Raw genomic sequence first — 21,745 nt, forward strand, 5'->3', positions numbered from 1 at the left:
AGCAGCAAGAAGACAACCTAATTTAAAAATGGGCAAAAGGTTTGAATAGACATTTCTCCAAAGAATATATATAAATGGCCAACAAACACATGAAAATAAGCTCAAAATCATTAGTCATTAAAGAAATGCAAGTCAAAACCCCAATAAGATAGCACTTCCCAGCCACAATAATGGCTATTAAGGGGGAAAAAGATGTTTTGTAGAGAATGTGCAGAAATTGGAACTCTTATACATTGCAGATAGGAATGTAAAATGGTTCAACCACTGTGGAAAACAAACATAGGTTTAAATTAAGTTAAACATATAATTACCACATGACCCAACAATTCCACTCTTAGATCTATACCCCAAAGAATTGAAAACAAGTGCTCAGACAAATATTTACAGCAGCACTATCCACAAGAGCCAGGGATAGAACCAACCCAAACATCCATCAACAAAGGATAAACAAATCATGGTGTATATGTACAATGAAATATTATTGGATCATAAAAAAGAATTAAGTCCTAATATGTGCAACAATGTGGATGAACCCTGAAAACATTATGGTAAGTGAAAGAGACCGGACACAAAATGTCACATATCGTATGATAACATTTAAGTGAGATAGCCAGAATAGAATAGACAAATCCATGGAGATAGAACACAAATCGTGGTTGTCAGGTGCTGTGAGTAGAGGGGAATGGAATGTAACTATTTAATAGGTATAGGGTTTCCTTTTGTGGTGATGAAAATAGTTTGCAGCTATATAGAGGTGGTGATTGCACAATATTGTGGATGTATTAAATGCCACTGAACTGTTCGCTTTCAAATGATTAGTTTTATGTTATGTGAATTTCGCCTCAATAAAAAGTATGTTTAAAAAAAAGCTTAAAGACAAATAACAGTCAGTTCCATAGCAGAGGACTCTACCCAGGGTGTGCTGCTGGATAGGGGTCCAACCCAAATTTAAGCAGGAAGGGTGTATCCAGAGGACTATGGTGAAGGACATGTACCTCCACCCTCCTGGGTGGGGTTCTGCAGTGGAGCTAGAGGTGGCGGTTAGCCCGCTGGTTCTATGGCTCCTCGGGAGTTAATCTGATCCTCTGGAGTTTTTACAAGGCTCTCTCCAGCTCCTCCTCCACCTGCCTGCCTCGCCAGAGAGGCCTGGCCGGGCTCCAGGATGCTCACAGCACACTTCTCCCTCTTGCAGTCTGAGCAGGCAGCCTAGCCAGTGTCTGGCACGACTTCAGTGGGCTCCGAGGGGCCAGGCCAGGGCCGGCTCTGGGGTGGGGCTTCCTGGCCGTGTGGACACTGCAAATCCATCTCCTTAGCCCAGCTAACAGCATCGGGACCCCTTTGGCAGCTCCAGGGGAAAGATTTGGAACCGTCTCCAGGAACATAGGTAAGTGAGAGGGTCTATGAGCCCTGGGGACCCACAAGGGGAATAAGCAGGCTCTCACACATCCGAGATGTGTGTGACTCCACACTGGTCTCCTTATTTTAGACCCACAGGAGGGCTTGCAGCTGTTCTCCAAGCATGGGATTGGGGTATTTTAGGGACATGCTTCTGGTTAACTTCTACTTGATCTTCAGAGCTCAACATAGATATCACCTTCTCCAGAAAGCTTTCCTAAGCCCTAAGTGCCCTTTCTCCGTGTCCTCAAACATCCTGGCACTTCTCTGTAGCACTTTCTATACTATATTGTAAATGCCTAAAACGACCTCTCAGTTCCCTTCCACACTACACTGTGGACTCCCTTGTGGCTGGATACTCTCCTCCAGGTGTCCTCTTACTTCCAATGTCAATGGCCCTATAAGTACCATAGGTGTCTCCTGTTGACCAGGGGAAGGAGGGCTAATCCCTTCTCTTACTTCACCAGGCAATTTCATGTTCGCATGTGCACACACATGTACAACACACACATGACCTCGAGGAAAGTTCAGTGTGTTCTTCAATCCAGGTCCTTGTGATAGAATGTAAACTATACAGCACTGGGATGGTAATGGGTTGAGGGGGTGGGCGTTGTTGCTTCAAACTAATTAGCTCAAGCTCCTGCATCGTACCAAGCATGGGTCCTTCCTGCCCAGACCTTTAGGGTGTTGGCACCTACACGGAGGTCCTCTTGGTTGACCAGATCTCCCACTTGGACCTGTTTTTTATACTCGTTCTGCTTCATGTTGTTTTCTTTCTTTCCCAGGCTAGGACTATTCCCTTGGTTGAGGTATCCCAGCTCCTCATTGTGTTAAAGTCCTCATTCATTTTACTGCTGCTCAGAAAGAGAGGGAGACTTGGAGTCAGAGAAGAGAAGGGAGGGGACCCTTTTCTGGGTGGGAAACTTTTTTTTTTCTTTTACTCTGTGATCATCCCAAACGACTTTAAACAACAAATCACTTATACTGCAAGTGTTAATCTCCTGCCTACAGACTTCAATGATCTACATACAAGATTCATGTCTTACTGCTAGCATAATTTTTGGACTTTATTATGCTGGAAGAGTGTCTGTCTCTTTCCCGACCTTGACTGTGACATTACAAAACCCTCTTCTATTGGTTTGGCCTTGGAGAACTGTTTTCAATTCCCACTTCTCATTTCCCCTAGCTACAGCAATTAGGGGTGTGGGTGAGCAGAAAAATGTTAATCTTGGTACAAATAGGCACAAGCCAGGTCTTAAAACTCAAGTTTGGGGTTAGGCGTGTCTAGGCCACTAGCAAATGCAGGAGGTCACTGCTACAGCCTTCCAGAGGGACCAGTAAGACACATTCCCTAGGCTCAGAAGCATGTAGTCTAGTGTGACTTTGGGAGCAGAGAGGTCTCTGGGAACTTACAATGTCATGTAGTAAACCTAGGTGAGATGTACATGATGCTTTGAGGGCACAGAGAATGGGAGTCTAACCTTGTGTATGACAGAAGACTTATTGGATGAGGTGATGTCTGATTTTAGCCATAAAGAACAAATAAAAGTTATCCAGGAGCATGTCCATCGACACCCTGACTCCTTGAATTCTCTCCTGTTTCTCAAGCTCTAGGAAGGCGAGAGAATGGCATCTGAGATACCCTGCTGTGCTTTGTCCAGGATATTTGGGTTTGGTAGCCAGGAGTCTGAAGCATTAACTGGACTGAGAGTACCTGTGGATGTTCCTCTGGGACTCTGGGCAGATGTGGAGACATCAAGAGGGACTAGGGCATCTCAGAAAGCCTCAAAAAGTCAAGTTAGGGGTGGACATATGTGGTATCACCATAATTTCTGTCCAGGAGATTCTCAGTTATGGGTCCCAGTTTGGGATGTAGGACATTGGTGGTTTCTGTCTTTAGCTATGTGATAGCCTTTGCTATGTGATGGCATCTATCTCAAGGACTAAAATTTAGGAATCCAAGGGGTTTCATAAGCCAAACTATCAGTGACTGTTCTTCCGATGGCTGAAGAAGGGATCTGGGGATATTGCTCTAATTTTACTTGACTGGTGTACTTCCCAAAACTGAAGTTGTTCAGGCTACACAATTACTTGGGGCAGCTTCAATCAGAGAGTCTTGAGTGGGATTGTTCAATGAATAATCTCAGATGGGTTTAGGAATGCTAAGAAAGGTTTAGCTGCAGGGGTTGGCCATATGGAACAGAGGGCAAGAGGAAGAAGCCAGGAATATGAGGGATTAGCATGAGTGAATGGGCTAGTAATGGGATACCCTTGGGGTGGATATGCCTACTGTTGCTACTTTGCCACCATTGTAATATGAATTCAAGGAAGGAATTCCACCCACCTTCTCCTTCACTCTCTCCTTCTTCCTCCTCCTCCTCCTCCTCCTCCTCCTCCTTCTCCTCCTCCTCCTCCTCCTTTTCCTATTAGGAAAGGTGGACTGGGGGATGATAATATACCAAATAGGAACAGGTTTTCTTATTTTGCAAAGCAATACTAGTCCTACTTTGCCCTGGCGTTTAGCTGTGTCCCTGAGTCCAACTGCATACAGGACAAAATAAAAAGATAATATATCCATTTATGGCTATACAAAGACCCAACAGAGCCTCACATCACGGGTTTTCTGCACTTTGGGTTATTCACACTTCCAGTGTCCCCCCCACTCCCAGAGTGGGAGGGAGACCATATGAATGTTTACCCCTTCTGCACAAGCTATGCAGGGGCTGTGGGAGCTGGGGGGAAGTTTGCTAGGTAGGGACTCAGTCAGAGATGAGATCTATCCCATTCCCAACCAGTTCCAATTCTGCCATCCCAGAACCCTCCATGTTTTTCTTTTAGGCTTGTGGTGATCTTCCTCCCTCCCCTCTGGGCTTTCTTGGATTTTTGGAGTTTTCTAAGTCCCTGGAAGAGATGGTGGCTGGCTCCATGATGGTATTTACCTTTTAAAATGTGCTAGTTCTGTAACCTGAGAAGGAAATGATGGGATCCAGTCTCAGATTCCAAGGACAGCCTGTCCAAATTGAGCCCCTGTGGCCCAGCATCTGCCCCAGCTGGGTCCTTTGGGAGAGACTCAGAGCCCTGCCACCTTAGTGTATAAAGAAGCAGGTGGTGGGGAAGGAAGCTTTTGCCAGGCTTTTGTTGGCAATGAATAGAAATAAACTTTAATGGCAGTGACCCTTGGATGACGCCATTTGGGGAGACTACTTCTCTGTGCTTTCAATGATGAGCATGTATTGATTGTGTAGATGTTGCATGGAAATTAACAAGGACTCTGGCCAGGGAAAACATAAATCCAGTCCAACCTCATAATGGACTGTAAATGGCCCAGCTGGAGTGAACCACATGGGGGTCTTTTAGTTAGAGGAAGGGAGTGGATGCTTTGGGCAGCTCCCATTTCATTTCCCACCCAAGCCTCCTTGCATGACTCCCATCTCTTGGCCAGAAAGGACCATGATTGCAGGGCTGGTTGGTGGCTGTTTATATACGCCTGACAGGGCTGCCCTTTGCCCAGACTCTACTGCTTGACTGTAACCCTCTCTCCACAGTGGGTTTTCTGTGTTTGGAACTGGGACACTGGGACTGTGGACATCACTCTGCTTTGCTTCTTCTAGCCTCAGCTTGTGTCTGTATATATAGACTTGTCTGACGGATTTGTTTTCTTAGAAGCCAATGGTTTTATTGTTGAGTTTGGCATCTCCTCCGGCTATGAGATAAGGAGAGGAAGTTGGGCCTTTGAGTGTCAGTAGATGGCCTTGCCAAGTGACAGCAATGTGATTTAAGGAAATGACACTGCCACTCACAATATGCATTATCCAGAGCACCCTGCTGGGGCTGCTGTACTCTGAGAGGCTCAGATGGCACGGCCAGCTGTGCTGGTACCCAAGGTCAGGTGGATGGAGCAAGGCTATCCATCAAGCTGTTTGTGAGCCTCTCATTACCTCCAGGAAATTCACCCAGGGATGCTCCCCTGCTTCCCCAGGCTGCTGCATTAGCCAGTGAGCATGGGGACCCAACGTCTGCCCAGGCTGCACCTCTGTGTCAGGACTTAGAGGGGTTTCCAATGGCCCAGAGCCCCCCCAGGCCTTGGGAACAGATTTCACTAACGACACTTTTATCCTTCAGTCCAGTTCGTGCTTTGAACTGCCCTCTCATAAAGTATTCTGTGGCACAAGAGTGCTGCCCTCTCGGTTTAGGAAGTGGGATAGAGAGAAGGAAGGAGGAAGGCAAGAACTGGAGAGAGAGGAATCCAGGCTGGTTGGAGAGAATGAATCAGGGAGCACCTGTTTGTTCTATCTGTTTCTGCTATTTGCAAGTCCTGTGAACCCTTGAACTTCAGGGCCATGGAGTGAAACCCAGATTCATGGGGGATTCCGGAAGGCAGAGCTCTGTGCCCAGCCATCAAGGAGGAGAGGGCATAGAACAACACCTGTGCCAAATGCACACCTGCCAGGTAAACATGGCTGTGGAGGCTGACCCATGATATGTTAGAGGACAGGGCACAAGAACTGATCAAGAAGTTGCATCTGGTACCCAAGGGAGACCTCAACCAACATCTTACATTTGTGCAATTGATCCCATCTGTTCCCAAAAGCCCCATGGGGCAGTGGGTGGGGGGATTTTCATCTCCACTTTGCCACCCACAGAATGAGGTGAATGTGTTTTTACCTGTTAAGTCGGTGCAGTGACTTTGGTGGTTTTGTAAGCTGGTGGCTCTGAATCTTGTGCACCCATATTCCATATTCATGGAAATTAATACCTTTTCTTCCAAAAAGTCCTTTCCTATGATTTAGCAATTCATGAGCAAGACTAGAGAAGCGATTGCCTCCAAGAGGCCTACCGTCCTTGCATTTGGGTTGTGTGGCCTAATTCTGTGGGGAGGGCCTCAGTGAGACAAGTCTAGACAGTTTGACTAATGTGAGAAAAATTTAAAAAATTAAGAAATCATTACTTGTGTATTATTCGAACAAGTAAGACAGCTATTTACTTATTGAGCAGACCTTCCCTTGGTAATAGGCCATGAGTGGCTACAGATTGTTGACGTTTTATTAGAACTTCACAGGTGTGACTTTTACAAATTTTGCATTTTTCACCAGGGAGTTAAGCTCACTTAGCTTGTCCGTGTGGAAGTAGATCCTCCAGTTCATTTGAACCAGAGTTTATTGTGGGATCAGCCTGTACCAGGCACTAAGTACAGGAAGTTGTTACCCTTGTAGCGGGGAAGACAATCACGTAGGAGGAAAAATGGCCACGCAGTATGGTGATTGCTACAGCGGAAGTAGGTACCTTCTCTGCTTGAGTGGGGGAAGGAAGTAGTAGGGGGAAAGGTGGTCCTTGTAGAAAGTCTCCCAGAGAATGTGACATCTGAGTAGGGTCTTGGCAGATGAGTAGGAGTTCACTAAGGCACCAAGGAAGGATATTCAAGGCTGGAGGAACGGCATGTGCTAAGGCCCAGAGTCGTGTAAGGATAGCCTCTTATGGGAGTTGCAAGTGGTCTCATGTGGCTGTAGCTGATGAAAATTAGGAGGGCTCCTGGAAGGAGAGGTAACAAAAGGTACCTTGATGCTAGAAGCTCACAAAGGACATTTTAGGTAGATTAAGGGGTTTGATTTTATCCCAAACACCGTGGGTAATAAATGTTTTATGTTTTAGAAAGATCGATTCCATTGTCCTCCAATTGTATACCCTTGTTCAATTTTCCTTCATTGCTTAGATTATACAACAGATTCCTTAGATATCTCATATGGATGAAAGATCTTTTGTAAAGGGGCTTTCCTCACTATGACACAACCCAGCTCAGCCCTGAAGGAGCTTCCTCTGTCCTTGACCATGAAGCCCCAAGCCTCGCAAGTGCCCCCTGCTTACCTCTGCCTCTGACCACGAACCATCTCTCCTCTTGAGCAATGCCAAGCTGGCTTTCTTCCATTCCCTGGCCTCGCCTGGGGCCTGGTGCCCTAGAGCCTGTTCTGTTGGAAACAATCTCTCCCCCATCACGTCATCAGCATCTACTTAGTTTCCAGGTCCTGGCTTCACCACCAGCCTCAGGAGCCTTCCTCAATTCCCCAGAGTAAGCCAGTCCCATGACGAGAACTGGCAGCAGCACTATGCATTTATTGTTATTTGCCCTCATTCTCCTTTGCAACTGTTTGGTATTTGTTCTTCTGCAATCTCCTGAGCTCCTCAGGGGCTGGGCTTTGTCTCTGGTGCCTGGCAGGACCCTGGGCACTATTTATGGATAGATGGAGGTAGGGGGAATCATTTAGACGTTTCTTGTAGGAGACCAGAGGAGAGACCAAATGGCTTCAGCGAAGCCGGTGTCAGTGGGGTTGCGGAGGGGGAGGTCTGTGAAGGGCCACATCTGTAGGGTGGCACCCACTGGATCGGACTTGATGTGGGTCCTGGAACAGCGGAAAGAGGTAGAGATGACGTGAGGGAATGCAAAGGCGATTTGCTCCCTCTCCCCACATTCTTAGCCCTGTCCCCTGTAGAAGAGGGGATAATTCTGCTCTCTGTGATTTTGGTTTTTTACCTTCCCCTCTCTACAACAGCCTTCCCAAAGGAGGAGGACTCAGTAATCACTGGTCTGAGACCGGAAACTGCATTAGTGAACAGCTCTGGTCCCTGCGCTCAGAAAGTTCATGCCACACATGGTCACTCTATTCCTCTTCCTGTCTTTTTGCAAACAGCCCACCTGGACAGGACATTGCTTAAAGCAGCCTTGCCAGCCCCTTGGGGGCCGCTTCTTCCTGCCACTCCTCTCTTTCTGCGTCTGGGCAGATATCAGAGCAAAATTTGCTCTCAGCTCTCATCATTATGCGTTCGGTGTGGAGGAGAAGGCGCCAGATCCTCCCTTGGACTTCCTGGACGAGGACACCTTGTCCGAGCTCTGTCCGGCGGTCTTTTGTTCTCAGTGGGTTGCTCTCAGACCACAGACCCCCCAAAAGAATGAAATGAGAGATGAAGTAAGATCTTCCAATACCCTGATAGCCTACACTGTCCGAGTTCCGAAATACCAGTGAAACGTATAACTGTTTACCTAACACACCCAACACAGCTAAATAATAAACAGAATAGAACGTGTAGAGTTACCCAGTCCTTCCCTGCTGGGCTGGCGTTCAATTCCATTTTCTTGCCGTTGACTTCCTAAGTTGGCCTTGAGATTCTTTTGTTTTGAATTCAGTAGATCTAAAATTAGACGAGGGATATTTTTTTTTTCTTTTTGATACGTAAAAATTTGGTGTAATAAATGACAAATATGTAATAACAAGATGTGCCAACGGGCTCCAACCTGCAGAGAGATCTTGACACTTTGCTGTGTCTTGTAACTTCTTTTAATCTGAAAATGTTAACATTTATATTCTCAAATGCATGATAAGTGCCAGGGCGTTCAGATTATGACTTGATCACGACTATCGGAACACTCAAATTTGGGATCTCTGAGGAAAATTCTTGTCCAGCCAGGAAAACAAAACCACACTAAGATGTCTCAAACAGATGGCATTCAATACACAGGACTAGTTACACAGGAATTGGAAAGCTGAAATGACCCCAAGAATTAGTAATTGCAAGAACAGCTACCATCCCGGGAGCTGGGGGAGCAAAAGAGAAGAGATGGTCTCTCTTGGGCTAGGAGGGGCCCAAGGGGACTGGTGCTCAGACCCCAGAGGGAGGCGTTAACCCAGCAGAACTGCCGTGACCGAGGGCATCCAGGGTGGGGGTGGGGTGTGGCACGGCTGGCAGTCTGATCCTTGAGGGTCATAGCTCAGCTGGCTACTGGTGCCTCTGTGACGTGGGCGAGGCTGGCACTACATGTTGCAGGGGGTATCGAGGCTGGTCTTAGCCATACCAGAGGTCACCTGGGGACAGGAGTCATCTCTCTGTGGTTTTCTCCTCTCTGGCCTTCCCATCCTCCTAGAGTCCTTCTCTGGCTGAACCAACCAGAAAGCCAGTGGGCCGGGGTTGCCTGCGAAGAGTGGTCTGGAGAAATTAGCCCCAGCATCCACAGAGTGTCTGTGGGTGGCCAAGGCTGAGTGGCCACAGGGAACAGCCATATTCACAAAGGCAGATTTGTGGACGGGCCAATTTCGAGACGCCACAAAATCACTCCTACCTCATACAGAGATTGGGCCTCCTGGGGTGTATGCTGATAAGCTTATCTTGCAGAAGTCTGATAAAGTTAAGCTCCTGCAGACCGGCATGAAGAGTGGACATTCCCATCTGTCAATCACTGGAGAAGAGGCAGGCCATCTTTGGGCCAGAGGGATGTTAATGGCAGAGCTTAGACAGGAGGGGAGGGGGCTCCTGCTCCTCTCTGGGCCATACTCGATTCAGTGTGGGCTTTGAGAGGTCAGCGTTCTCTGGAGGGCACTTCCTGGTGGTGGATGCTGCAGGCGACATGTCCTGTCCTACTCAGCCGGGAGCCCCTCCCTGCCCCGCAAAGCTGAGTAAGGCTGTTGCCTCTTCCAGGGGACCTGGCTTCCCATGAAATCTCTGGGTTCATGGCTCTTTGTTCTTAAATTGAAAAAAAAATTTTTAACGTTTATTTATTTTTGAGAGAGAGAGAGAGAGAGAGAGAGAGAGAGAGAGAGAGAGAGAATGTGAGCAGGGGAGGGGCAGAGAGAGAGGGAGACACAGAATGCAAAGCAGGCTCCAGGCTCTGAGCTGTCAGGAGGGGCTCAAACTCACAAACCATGTGGTCATGACCCGAGCCGAAGTCGGACACTTAACCCGCTGAGCCACCGAGGCACCCATATAGCTTTTTGTTCTGAGGGGCTGTGGAGAGAGTTGAGGAAACATTTGAACCGTGGCATTCAGGGCATAGAGTCCCGTGAGGCCATCATGGGGGTGGCTGTGATAATGTGGGGCAAGTACTCCAAGAAAACCCCAAGCAAAAGGGTGTCGAGGCCACTGTTCCTCCCCCGTGCGAACATTCTCTTTGTTGTCAGTCTAAAAAATGTGGGGCTTGATTTTATTCCTGAAAACCAGGAAAGAGACCCCAAGGGTTTGAGGGGCTGGCTGGAAAGAACGGAATTTGCGATTCCCCACTCCCCATTCCGACACGTCCTTGTCAAGCGTTCTTCTTGGACATCTCTCTGCTGTGCCAGCCTCTCTCGACCTCCTTGGAGACGCCCGTGAGGTGCCATGGGGCTCCGGGGTTGGTCCCGGGCACACATCTCCCACCTCCACCCCCAGCCCTGATCTGACCATTCCCCTTGCCCGCTTTCTTTAAAGGCAAGAGAAGATGCCGTATGCGAGTTTTCCAGGAAGACTGAAGACCAGAGGTTACATGCAACTGATGTCTAAATGGGTGATAGCAGATTCTTTGGCTCTGGGCATCTCGGGGTGGGAAGAGAGTGCCGGGCAAGGGTGAAGTGGGCACAGAGAGAGATTTTTGTGGAGACTGTACTTTTCAGTGATTTTTCCCTCAGGCTCAGCTAGAATAGAAAGTACCACCTCTTTCTGACCTTTGCTCGTCTGAGCTGGCTGCGTGCGGGCTCTATCTCTCAGAGCAGAGTCTGTGATCAGGGAGAGTGTATCCAACCCACTCCATCCCTCCTTGACGCTGAGGCCCTTGGAGATGATTCTGCACAGTGTTTCTCAAGATTTTTTAGCGCATGCCCTCTGCAGTGTGCTGTCCCCGTCAGCCAAGATTTGGTCAAGCTTGGTGTTAATGGAACGCGTTTTCTAAAAGCGCCTGCGTCCCCCTCCTTGCTTCCCCTCTCTGTTACGAGCATCGCTGGCTCAGTCACATTTTACAAATGAGAAAATCCAGGCCCAAGAGGGGAAGGGGTCGAACATGTGCTCCTGGCAGAGCGGAAGGGTCTGAGGTCCCCCCCACCATCCCAAAGCCCGGCTCCCTCTGGAACACCCCCTGGCACTCACTCCGAGGCAGAACGCTGCGTCTGGGGAGCCCCACCTGGCCGGGTTCATTTTGTGTATTTACTGGAAGAAAGCGGTATTAAGGTATCACATAAGGTACTACCGTACTGGCTAAAGAAGCATCCCAGAAAAGTCAACTCCGTTGTCTGGATGCCAAGCATATGGTGAATTAGCATGAGGATGAGACCCTGGGGTCTGGCCCAAGACGAGGCTTCCCAGATAGACTGGCAGGAGCAAGTAGAAAGGGGTTGTGGCGGGAGGGGTTCCCTGGAGGTGATGGTCTTGAACCGAAACTATCCCAGACACGAGCCCTGCTCTAGGAAAGGCAGCCGGAGAGCTGGGCTACTCCCACATAGCTTTTCCCCTCCTCCCTGCACCGTCCTCCCTCTACCTCCCCTCCTGGCCATGCTCTGTGTCACGACTACTTCTCTTGGCGATCTACCTGTAAAACACAGGTGTGTGGGTAAGACGTCTGGCTGGCTGCGGTCCATGTGGCTTTGCATCTGGATGTTTGCAGGGGGGACATGAGTGTGTGTCCGGACAGCTGTGTGTGTGTGCCTGGGCAGACACGTGCGTGTGCCTGGACAGGTGTGTGTGCGTGCATGGGGAAGCAAGTGTGTTTATATGGGCAGGCATATATGTGTACCCAGGCAGGCATGTGTGTGCATGGGGCAGGCGTGTGGATACGTGGGCAGGCGTGTGTGTGTGTGTGGGCAGGCGTGTGTGTGTGTGCACGGGCAGGCGTGTGCATGGGCAGGCGTGCAGTTTACAGGATGGCTGCCACTCAGCAGTGCTCTCAGGAGAGGAGTGCAAAGCAGAGCCCACGCTTCCTGCTTTCCCCAGGCACCGTCCATCCAGCTCCACGTCCGGAGAGGACGCCCCCGAGGCCACCTGCACCCAAAGAGCCCAACCTTCCCTCCTGGTCTGGGAGACAGCATGGGAGACCCGGGCTCTCCCAGGGGTGGGCAGCGCCTAGGACCACGGCCCTGCGGTTCTGATCCAGACCACGCGGCCTGGGACCCCCCACGTCACTAGCTGCACTTTCCCACCTTCAGAGCCGCGAGTCCGAGCTGGAGCGAGAGGTCTGCGGGAAGCTGTGCCAGCAGCCGGAGCAGCCGCAACGGCAGCAGGAAGAGCCACACCGGCACCCTCCAAATTGGGACTCTAGCCCTTTAAATCTGCTCAGTTACCAAAAAAGAAGAGGCATCAGACCCTGTTAATTAAAGCTCGCCCTGGTCCATCATTCTGAGGAGCTGCAGTGCTCCGCTCCTTCCTGATGGCTTAGAGATTCTCCTAAACTCCCAGCCATGGATCTTGGAGAATTTCCCCCGAGATCAGCAGGAGGTATGATCCTTGTCAATGGCACTCTGGGGCTTGTGTGGCTCTAAATCAATGATACCACTGACTGCATGGACACTGCCTGGCCCCCTGTCTCTCCCTCTTCCCCTCTGCCTCCCCTCCGGTCTCCCAGCTTGTGTTTAGTTGAGACCAATCAAGTTTTCATGGGGTTCGGAGGAAGGGGAGGGGTTGAGGGGTCTGGAGGTGGCTCCCAACGTGTTTGTTTTGGTCCTGGCTTCACCCAGCTGCCCAAGTGGTTCGCAGGAGCTAGGAAACGTGTTTCTACAAGCCTGGGTTCCTACAGAACCATTCCTCCTTGCTGGGTCCCTTCCCTCAGGGCATCATTAAAAGGGCATAACCCTGGCTTGACTTGCTTCTTAAATCAATGACCTGCCATCCGGTTGGCCTGAAGATGGCTGTGCGGCTCTTGCCCGGTGTTATTGAAAAACTCATTCCATCCAACTTTTTTTCCATAAATCGTCCCGGCAGGAAGACGGCGCTGGTCCCTGTCCTCGGGTCTCCCCTTCCCTACTTTAACGCTGCTGGATTAAAATGCTTGTGGGATTTCAGGAATTTGCAACCCCTTCCCTGTGCCTTTTGAGGAAACTCACTTCTAGCTGAGCCTAAGGTTCTGTTGCAAAGAGTTGTTTTTATTCAGGAATCTGCTCTCGGCTGGCAGAGAGGGGGAGGAGATTTATCTTCTTTTACATTGCATTTTGTAAATTGTACTCGGGCCCAAAGAACATCTATCTGCAAATCCTTCATTGATTTGTTTTCGCCCCCACATCTTCCTTCTGGGTGAAATGCTCTTCTTGAGTCATACCCGAAGGAGAGGTTTCCTTTCAGTCAGCTTGACACGACTTCACAGATGTCCCTGAGAGCCAGGCCCTGGCAGAGGGAGCCATTTTTACTGTCCTGAGTTACAGTCCCTAGGAGCCCAGAGCATGGGTGCCTGTGTGCTGAGAGGGGGCTTCCAAGGGCTTATGCTCACCCCCACCCGGGGAAAGTAGTTGAGGAGAGGAAAAGCGCTTTTCCTGATTTTTCCAGGAGCTTTAAAACACTCCGGATGATTAACATCACTTCTCAAGTCTTGGGAGGGATCTGAGCCAAAACACAGCTCATGGGAGCGGGGACTTTCCCCCAAAGTTATTGCCTGCAGAATCCTCAATCGCTCACATGAACAGTGGTTATGGAGTGTGTAGCTAAACCCTCTCCCGCCCCCCAGCAAAGGATGGGAACTTTCTCTGGGTGAATGCTGGGGAAGGCAGGATACCTGCCTCCCAGACACTGTGGGTGCAAAGTGATTCCTATTTTCAGAATAATAAAACTCTCAGCCGTGGCAGAAACGCTCTGGTTAAGAGAGACTATTCAAAGCCTACAAATGAAGCACTGGATGGAACTTCGAATCACTGGGCCCGGCAGTGGATTTGTGTAATAATCTGAGGATTCCGCGGGAGGTGTCCAGGGAGAGATGTTTCCAGCAAACGAAAACCCGCCATAGATGTAGGGTGCGGGAGGCACCGTGCAGGGTGAAGAGAAGTGGCACTGCAGGCTGGGTGGCCACTTCTGGGCTCTGCTTTCGGCTGGTCCACGGATGGCTTCACTGAGGGTCACTGCAGCTGGGATGTAAGACTGTGGCCACGGAGGCAGGGCTGCTCCCCTGAGCCCACAGATGGAGTGTCCGCCTGGGAGCTCCTCATATAGCCATAGGTACCTTTTCTTGCTCTTGTCCCTCTGTACCCTTGGGGCCTGCACGCCACAGGCCCTCTGCCTCTCTCGGCATGATTGCTGGAGTCGACGCCCTTCTTCTCGGCCACTTTCTAGAGGAAGCCAAAAGAACCCGGGCTCCCCCAAAGCCCTCCCAGGGCAGGGAGAGGCCTGGGATAGACGCCTTGGACGGGTAAATAAGTAGATAAGTAGACTGTTCCTTTGTGTCAATTTTTCTTTTCAACTTAATGGTTTTGTGTGTGTGTATGTGTGTGTGTGTGTGTGTGTGTGTGTGTGTTTGAATTTACTGGATGACTGTTGGCTTTCAAAAAGCTGTAAAAGGATCCCAGTGGAGTTCGTTTAGACATGGCAACTCTGTACATTTTGTGGTCCATGGATGTTCTTGGAATGGCTTGAGCGGACGTTCGCATCACCAGGGTGGTGGAATGGAAAGGGCGTGGCCTTTGTTGGCAGACCTTCACTGGGATCTCAGAGCCACCACTTACTCACATGTTGCCCGGGCCCGCTACTTAATCTCACTGGGCCTCAGTTTCTTCAATCTGTGAAATGGTAGAGCTGTCAGGATTCAATGGAATAAGGTGACAGAACTCTGTGTACACAGCGGGTACAAAAGAAATCTTTCCTTGGGGCACCTGGGTGGCTCAGTCATTTAAGCTTCCAACTACTGGTTCTGGCTCAGGTCATGATCTCATGGTTCGTGGGTTTGAGCCCCGTGTCGGGCTCTGTACTGGCAGTGCAGAGCTTACTTGGAACTCTCTCTTTTCCCTGCCACTTCCCCGTTCGCTCACTCTCTCTCTCAAAACAAATAAACTTTAAAAAAAAAAGAAGAAGAAATCTTTCCTCTTGTCTTCCTCTGAAGGCATCTGCCTCCAACTAAGCAAAGCTTCACGTGAAGGATAAAACTACTTAAATAACTCCAGTGACTCCTTTGCTAAATGCTGGGCCATGCCTTCTCCGAGGGCAGGGATGACCTCTTCTGTGTCATTACACAGCTCCCAGTGGCACTAAAACTGCATAGAGGTTCATTGAATGAATACACGACGGTGTGTGGACACTTAACCTTCACCATAGGTGATTTTTAATGACTAAGCAAAATCACTTCTCACTCAAGTCTACTTAAGAAATGTAGCTAAGCCAGAGAGATCAAAGAGCCCTGTGACTGCAATAAATTTAGACTAAAATATATCCTTTTGTATGGAAATTTGAATTGTAATAAAAAAATGTCTCCTGCACTAGGATCATATCAGGTGCCTGTGGACTCCAGGGGTGTCCTTGAAGCCATTCTGATTGCTAAGAAGTCAAGGTGACTTCTGCCCTCCCTCATTATGTGCTACTCCCTCTTCTTCATGCTTTGAAGAAGAAGAGGTTCTAAAAAGAGAAAACAGCTCTCGGTGCAAAGAGGCACTTATCATGTTTCTCTGGTTAGTAGAACAAGCCAGTCTATGTATCAGCCAATTAATTAGTAAGTTGAGCTGCATATGGACATTTGGTACTACTGAGGAGAGTAATTGATTGAATAAATATTTATCAAAGGTAACAGCGATAATAATAACCAATCCCACCCACCACCACCACCTAACAGAGCGTCTCCTTGGCTAGGGGCTGGAGATACCAACCTGAGAGTGAGGCACCTCTGCTCTCAAGCATGGGGATAGACTAGTAAACAAAGGGTGTCAGTGCAGACTGGTACAGGCCAGGAGAGGCAAGAGCCCAGGGCACTGTGGGGGCACAGGGGTGGGGCCTACCCTAATTCGACTGACTCCCAAAATGAGTTCCCAAAGAGGTGGCTTTGGAAGCGCTTTTCTTGGGAAAGGAGACCAGTGGTTGACAAGTCGCCATAAGGAGTGGTGGCTAATTCTACTGGGCTGTGTTCTGGAGGACCATGTGAGAGAGGAGGCTGGAGAGGTGGGCAGGTGGGCAGGTGGGCAGATCCCAAAGGGCCTTGGGTGCCTACAAAGGAGGAGACTTTATTCCGAAGGAGATGAAGAGTCACTGAGGGGTTTTAAGCAAGAGAATAACTTGGGAAAATTGAATTCAACAAATCTTAATCAACACCGATCATATCCCAAGCTGTATTCTAGGCTCTGAGGCTACAGCAGTGAACAAACCGGACAGAAACTTTGTAGAACCTTCCTTGTAGAACTTTCATCCAGTGGGGAAGCCAAACAGTGAGAACAGAAAAATGAATTGTAAATTGTAAATAGCATGTTAGGAGGAGAAAGAAAGCAGAGGAGGGTAGGGTGCAGGGACAGTGATGGGGCCTGCATGTGCACAACCCTACACAGGAGGGAGGGAGAAGGTGGCACTGGAATATAGACTCTTAGAGGCATCATAAGAACTTTGGCTTCTACTCTGAGTAAGATGGAAGTTAGCCCTGGGCTCTGAGCAGAGGGGAGACATCTAAAAATGAACCTTCTAGCTACCATGCTGTGAAAAGTTTGTAGGTGGGCTAGAGTGGAAGCAAAAAGACTAGCGAGGAGGCGAATCCAAAATCCTTGTGAGAGGGGCTGGTGGCTGGACAAGGGGTAACAGTGGAGGTGTGAAAAGTGCTAGGATTCTGGACTTTCTCTCCCTTTTTTAGGATGGAGGCAATGGGATTTGCTGATGGATTGGATAGTTGTGTGAGAGAGAGATGAGTCAAGGATGACTCAAGCTTCGTTGGCCTCCCATGGGGATGGCTGTGGGTGGAGGAGGTTTGGGAGAAGATCAGGGGTTCGGTGTTTCTCCTGTTAACTTTGAGGCGTCTGGTGAGCATCCCAGCAGAGATGTTGAGTGGGCAGTCCTGAGTTCACAGCAGAGATCCAGGCTGGAGACAGTCTTGGGAGCCATCGGAGGACAGATGGTATTTCAAGCTATATCAGATGAAATCATCAGGAGACAGACTATGATGAAGAGAACTGAATTTTGAGGCATTACAACTATTTACAGGTTGAAAAGAGGAGGAAAAACCAATCAAGGAGATTGAAGAAGAGGTTTCTCTTCGGTTTAAGACAATTCACCCCTTCCTACATTCTATCTCCTCTCCTCTTCTGGGAGCAAGATTCATAGATCACCCTCCTCATTGTCAACAGATCCTTTTCTCCTGTCTTCTTTCCACCCCCCTTGGAGATCTGCTTAGAGCTCTTGCCTCTTAAAAAGAACCCTTCTTGGGGTGCCTGGGTGGCTCAGTCGGTTCAGTGTCTAACTCTTGATTTTGGCTCAGATTATGATATTGGGGTCGTGGGATCGAGCCCCATGTTGGGCTCCATGCTGAACATGGAGCCTGCTTAAGATTCTCTCTCCCTCTCCCTCTCTCTCTCTGTCTCTCCTCTGTCTCTGCCCCCCCAACGTTAAAAATAAAAAGAAACTTCTTCTTGACCCCTACGTCCTCCACTCACTTTTACCTGATTTGTCTCTCTCTGTTCTTTTACAGATAAACTTTTCTTTCTCCCAACATTAATCGAACAACTACCATATGCCAGGCATGAAGGATTTAGAGACAAAAAATAGCCTTTATCCTACTTGAAAGGCCATTTATTTCTACTTCATCTACTTCCATAAAGCATTTTGGATGTGTACATATTGTGAAATCTAAAACATATAATCATAAACTAAGGATACACATTTTGTACCAAGGAAAACACAATTTAGAATAGAAAAGCAAGATCTCGGGCATCTAGGTGGCTCAGTCGGTTAAGCGTCCGACTCTTGGTTTCAGCTCAGGTCATGATCTCACAGTGTGTGAGTTCAAGCACCGCACTGGGCTCTGTGCTGATGGCGTGGAGGCTGCTTGGGATTCTGTCTCCCTCTCTCTCTGCCCCTCTGCTGCTCGCACTCTGTCTCTCTCTCTCTCTTCTCTCTCTCTCAAAGATAAGTAAACATTAAAAATCATTTTTTTAGGGGCGCCTGGGTGGCTCAGTTGGTTAAGCGGCCGACTTTGGCTCAGGTCATGATCTCACGGTCCGTGAGTTCAAGCCTCGCGTCGTGCTCTGTGCTGACAGCTCAGAGCCTGGAGCCTGTTTCAGATTCTGTGTCTCCCTCTCGCTGACCCTCCCCTGTTCATGCTCTGTCTCTCTCTGTCTCAAAAATAAATAAAAACGTAAAAAAAATTAAAAAAAATCATTTTTTGAATCAAAAGAATAAAAAAGAATGTCATTGAGCCACTAATCTGATCATAATTTCCCAGTGAGAAAAGGGAAAATGGGAAGTCCTTAAAAAATTTACTGAAGTATGGTATATATATCCAAGAAGTTCTCATATCATAATTATATGGTATATAAATTGTCATCATTTCTAGCCAGTGCTCTATCAGAACTGACAGTATCGATTTGCCCATTTCAGACGTTTTGAGATTTGCTTTTTGAGTGTCGAGGTTTACGAGATATTAAGCTCAAGGAAAACAGAAGTTTTCTGGCCTTTCATTCTAAAAGAATATTTTCTTCTGGAGTTTCACTTAAGGGCCACTGAAAAAATTAGGTAGACCGTGCCTTGTCTATTTCCACGACATATTTTGGATAGCATTTACAAATATGTACTTATGCAGTGAAATGCAAGAGCGTAAGCTAAGGATACAAAAGGGCAAAGGTTGGCAGTTATTTAGTATCATCTGAAGCCTGACAAGGGACAGTCAGAAGGTAGATCCTAGAGGAGGTAGTAGGGTGTTAAATGCCAGAGAGCTCAAGCAACGTAGGGGCTGGGGAATGGCCCATGGATTTCGAGAGTAGGAGGCCGTCAGCACAGTTCCCTGGAGCGATGGAGGCAGCAGTCAGATTGACGGAGGTCAAGGAAGGAAGTGGAGCTTTGACGTGATGGTTTGAGGGGAGACCGCTATTCCAAGAAAGTTCATCGTCATGGCATGGAGGGAGATGATGGCAGGCAGAGAAGGCTGTAACACCTAAAGAAGGGTTTTGTTTATGCCCCAGCAGAACGGGAGAGACTTAGTCATGTTCTTGGAGAAATAGGTCGCCAAGAGACAGAGGAGAGAGATGAAGGGGAGAGAAGACAAATGACAGAAGCAGGGACCTGGATAAATTCTCATACGGTGTGTGCGCTCACACACGCTCAACTCAGCTTGGTGTCTCCCTGTCTTTAACTTTTCCTGGTGAAGGACCCCTCACCTCGGCATTGTTCTCCTTCGTTTTAAAGCCAAGATGGCCTTGGGGCACCTGGGTGGCTCAGTTGGTTAAGTGTCCAACTTCAGCTCGGGTCACGATCTCACAGTTTGTGAGTTTGAGTCCCGCATCGGATCCTGTGCTGACAGCTCAGAGCCTGGAGCCTGCTTCTTTCTGATTCTGTATCTCCCTCTCTCTCTCTGCCCCTCCCCCATTCGTGCTCAGTTTCTTTCTCTCTCTCTCAAAAATAAGTAAACATTAAAAATAAAATAAAATAAAAGTAAAGCCAAGATGGCCCTTGGCAACCACATACCCTGTGGGGGTTGGGGGAGCGGTTCTAAGATGTGGTCCACTTGGTCTCTCCCTAAAGAGAAGGCCATTGTGGGGTCTCCGCTGGGCTTCATTTCAGCCATCTGTCGCCATGTCAGGGCCGCAGGGGGCCTTAGTGAGTGTCCAGCCTGTGTCCTTATTCCTCACGTGAGGAAACTGAGGCGGAAGTCTCCTTGGCAAGGTAGAGACAGCAGCAGGAGAGCTCGACCCCAGACCTTGCTCATTCTGCTTGATCAGAGCAACAGACCCTTCTAGAACTCTCTCTCTTGATCTCTCAAACTTGAGTGATGGGCATGCACCGACATTACCTGCGGGGTTTGTTAAGACACAGACGCCCTGGACCCCACCCCCAGAATTTCAGAGTCAGTAGGACTGAGGTGGGGCCGAGAATCTGCACCTCTAACAGCTTCCCAGGAGCTGCAGAGGCTGCTGATCTGGGGGCCACTCTTTGAGAACAATGCCAGGGTGGTACTGTGGGCAGGGGAGGTGGGGGGGGGGGGGGGAGGCAGGAAGAAGGAGAGGGGGAGGAGGAAGGCTGGACCTGGCTCCTGGGAGCTTTTCCTCTGGGCTGATCTCATTTCTCTCAGCCACCAGCCCAGAAGATGAGGCATTCACCTTCCAGCCACTAAAGATCGAAGGAATGCAGTGGGGCAGGCTGTGCTCTGAGGCTAATCCCAGCAGAGTTGGGCTGTTAAACACGGCACAGTCTGAGCTCCGAGATCCCTGCCGCCCTTCGCAGGGAAGCCCGGCTGGGACCCAGGCTGAGACGTCCAGATTCCATTCCATTTCAGCAACTCTGAGAGCCGCTGCTCTCCCCAGATCCCCCAGGAGAGAAGGAGCTGCCTGGCTGGGTGTGACCCAAGGTTTTTCTTCAGCATATTCCATTATCTTGACGCTCAGAGCATATGTCAAGTGAATTCTGTGTTTCTGGCAGGTTATTACGCACTGAATTAGTGTGTTGAAATAAAAACTATAATAAAGCTGTACCAGACTCTTAAATTGTTAAAATTTATTATAAAATGTGCATAGTTATTAACTGATTTTCGCCTGTGCGCCTTTGCCTGTGCCCGAAGCCAAAGAGATGAAAAGTGACTCTGTCAAAGGGAGGCCGAGAGTTGGCTCCTGGAATTCTCCAGAGAGTCCCAGCGGGGCAGCAAATTCACAGATTCGCGGAGAGCGGGGCTGGCCTCTCCCCACGGCCTCGACCTTTCCCCGCGGCTGCAAGTCGCGGTCCCACGGGAAGGAAGCCGCTCTGTGCACTTCGGGGAGTCCCGGGCAGGCGGAGGGCGGTGTAGACAATTGCGCCTCGCGTGTCACCGGTGTTTACACCCCGCAAGGCCTAGTGCCCACCCTCCCTAATCCTGGGACCGAATGTTCCAGCGTGGAAAGCGGCTGCAGATGGGCTTCCAGCACGTTCTCTCCTGCCATCCCCGCAGGGATGCTTCTTCCTCTGCCTTCTGAGAAGCCGGCGGAGGTGCCAAACAGTCCTCAGCTCAGCGCAGGCTGTCCCCGGCTTGGTCCGGCACCGGGGAGCCAGCCGCTTCCGGGGCTGTCGGGGTCTCCCCAGCATTTTCGAGAGGAGGCCGGCGTGTCCCCTGGGCTCACCTCTGTGGGTCGGAGGGTGAGGCTCCCTCTGTCGTGAGAGATATTCTCCGGGGCCCGGGAGGCCCCTGGCTCCCCGTGCGCATTTTGAATCAGGTCCCAGGTAGCTGTCTGGACTGGGCTCCAGCCCCCTGAGACGTGCCTTTGCGCCGAGGCCGACGTCGTCCTCATTGGTTTTCTAGCCCCGGCCCCCGATTGCCTTCCCAAGACCAGCGAGACCGCCAGTCTGAAGCGGGAAACACCTTTGCCTGAGCGAAAGCGAGAATGAAAAGCTCAGACTGGTTCCCAAATGCCAAGGCTGAGGGTTTTCTTGCATTTGCGCGACTGTATCCTGGCGTTGCCCGGGGGGTGGGGGTGGGGGTGGCAGGAGCTCATCCATCTACTGG

General features: G+C 49.5%; 1 protein-coding gene across 3 annotated transcripts in view; it reads left to right on the forward strand.

Annotated features, from left to right (window-relative positions):
* The first annotated feature begins 1,172 nt into the window (after positions 1-1,172).
* Positions 1,173-21,745, forward strand: part of CALN1 (calneuron 1) — a 524,984-nt gene continuing 504,411 nt past the window's right edge. The window contains exon 1 of one of the 3 annotated variants that reach the window (XM_053894193.1): positions 1,173-1,384. The gene's annotated coding sequence lies outside the window, so the exon portion shown is untranslated. Of the gene's footprint in view, positions 1,385-12,369; positions 12,616-21,745 lie in introns of those variants that run through there. The other 2 variants (XM_053894194.1, XM_053894192.1) reach the window with 2 other exon arrangements.

Source organism: Panthera pardus, unplaced genomic scaffold (assembly GCF_024362965.1).
Source record: "Panthera pardus isolate Hobbes unplaced genomic scaffold, ASM2436296v1 HiC_scaffold_4, whole genome shotgun sequence".
In the NCBI taxonomy this organism is placed as follows: domain Eukaryota; kingdom Metazoa; phylum Chordata; class Mammalia; order Carnivora; family Felidae; genus Panthera; species Panthera pardus.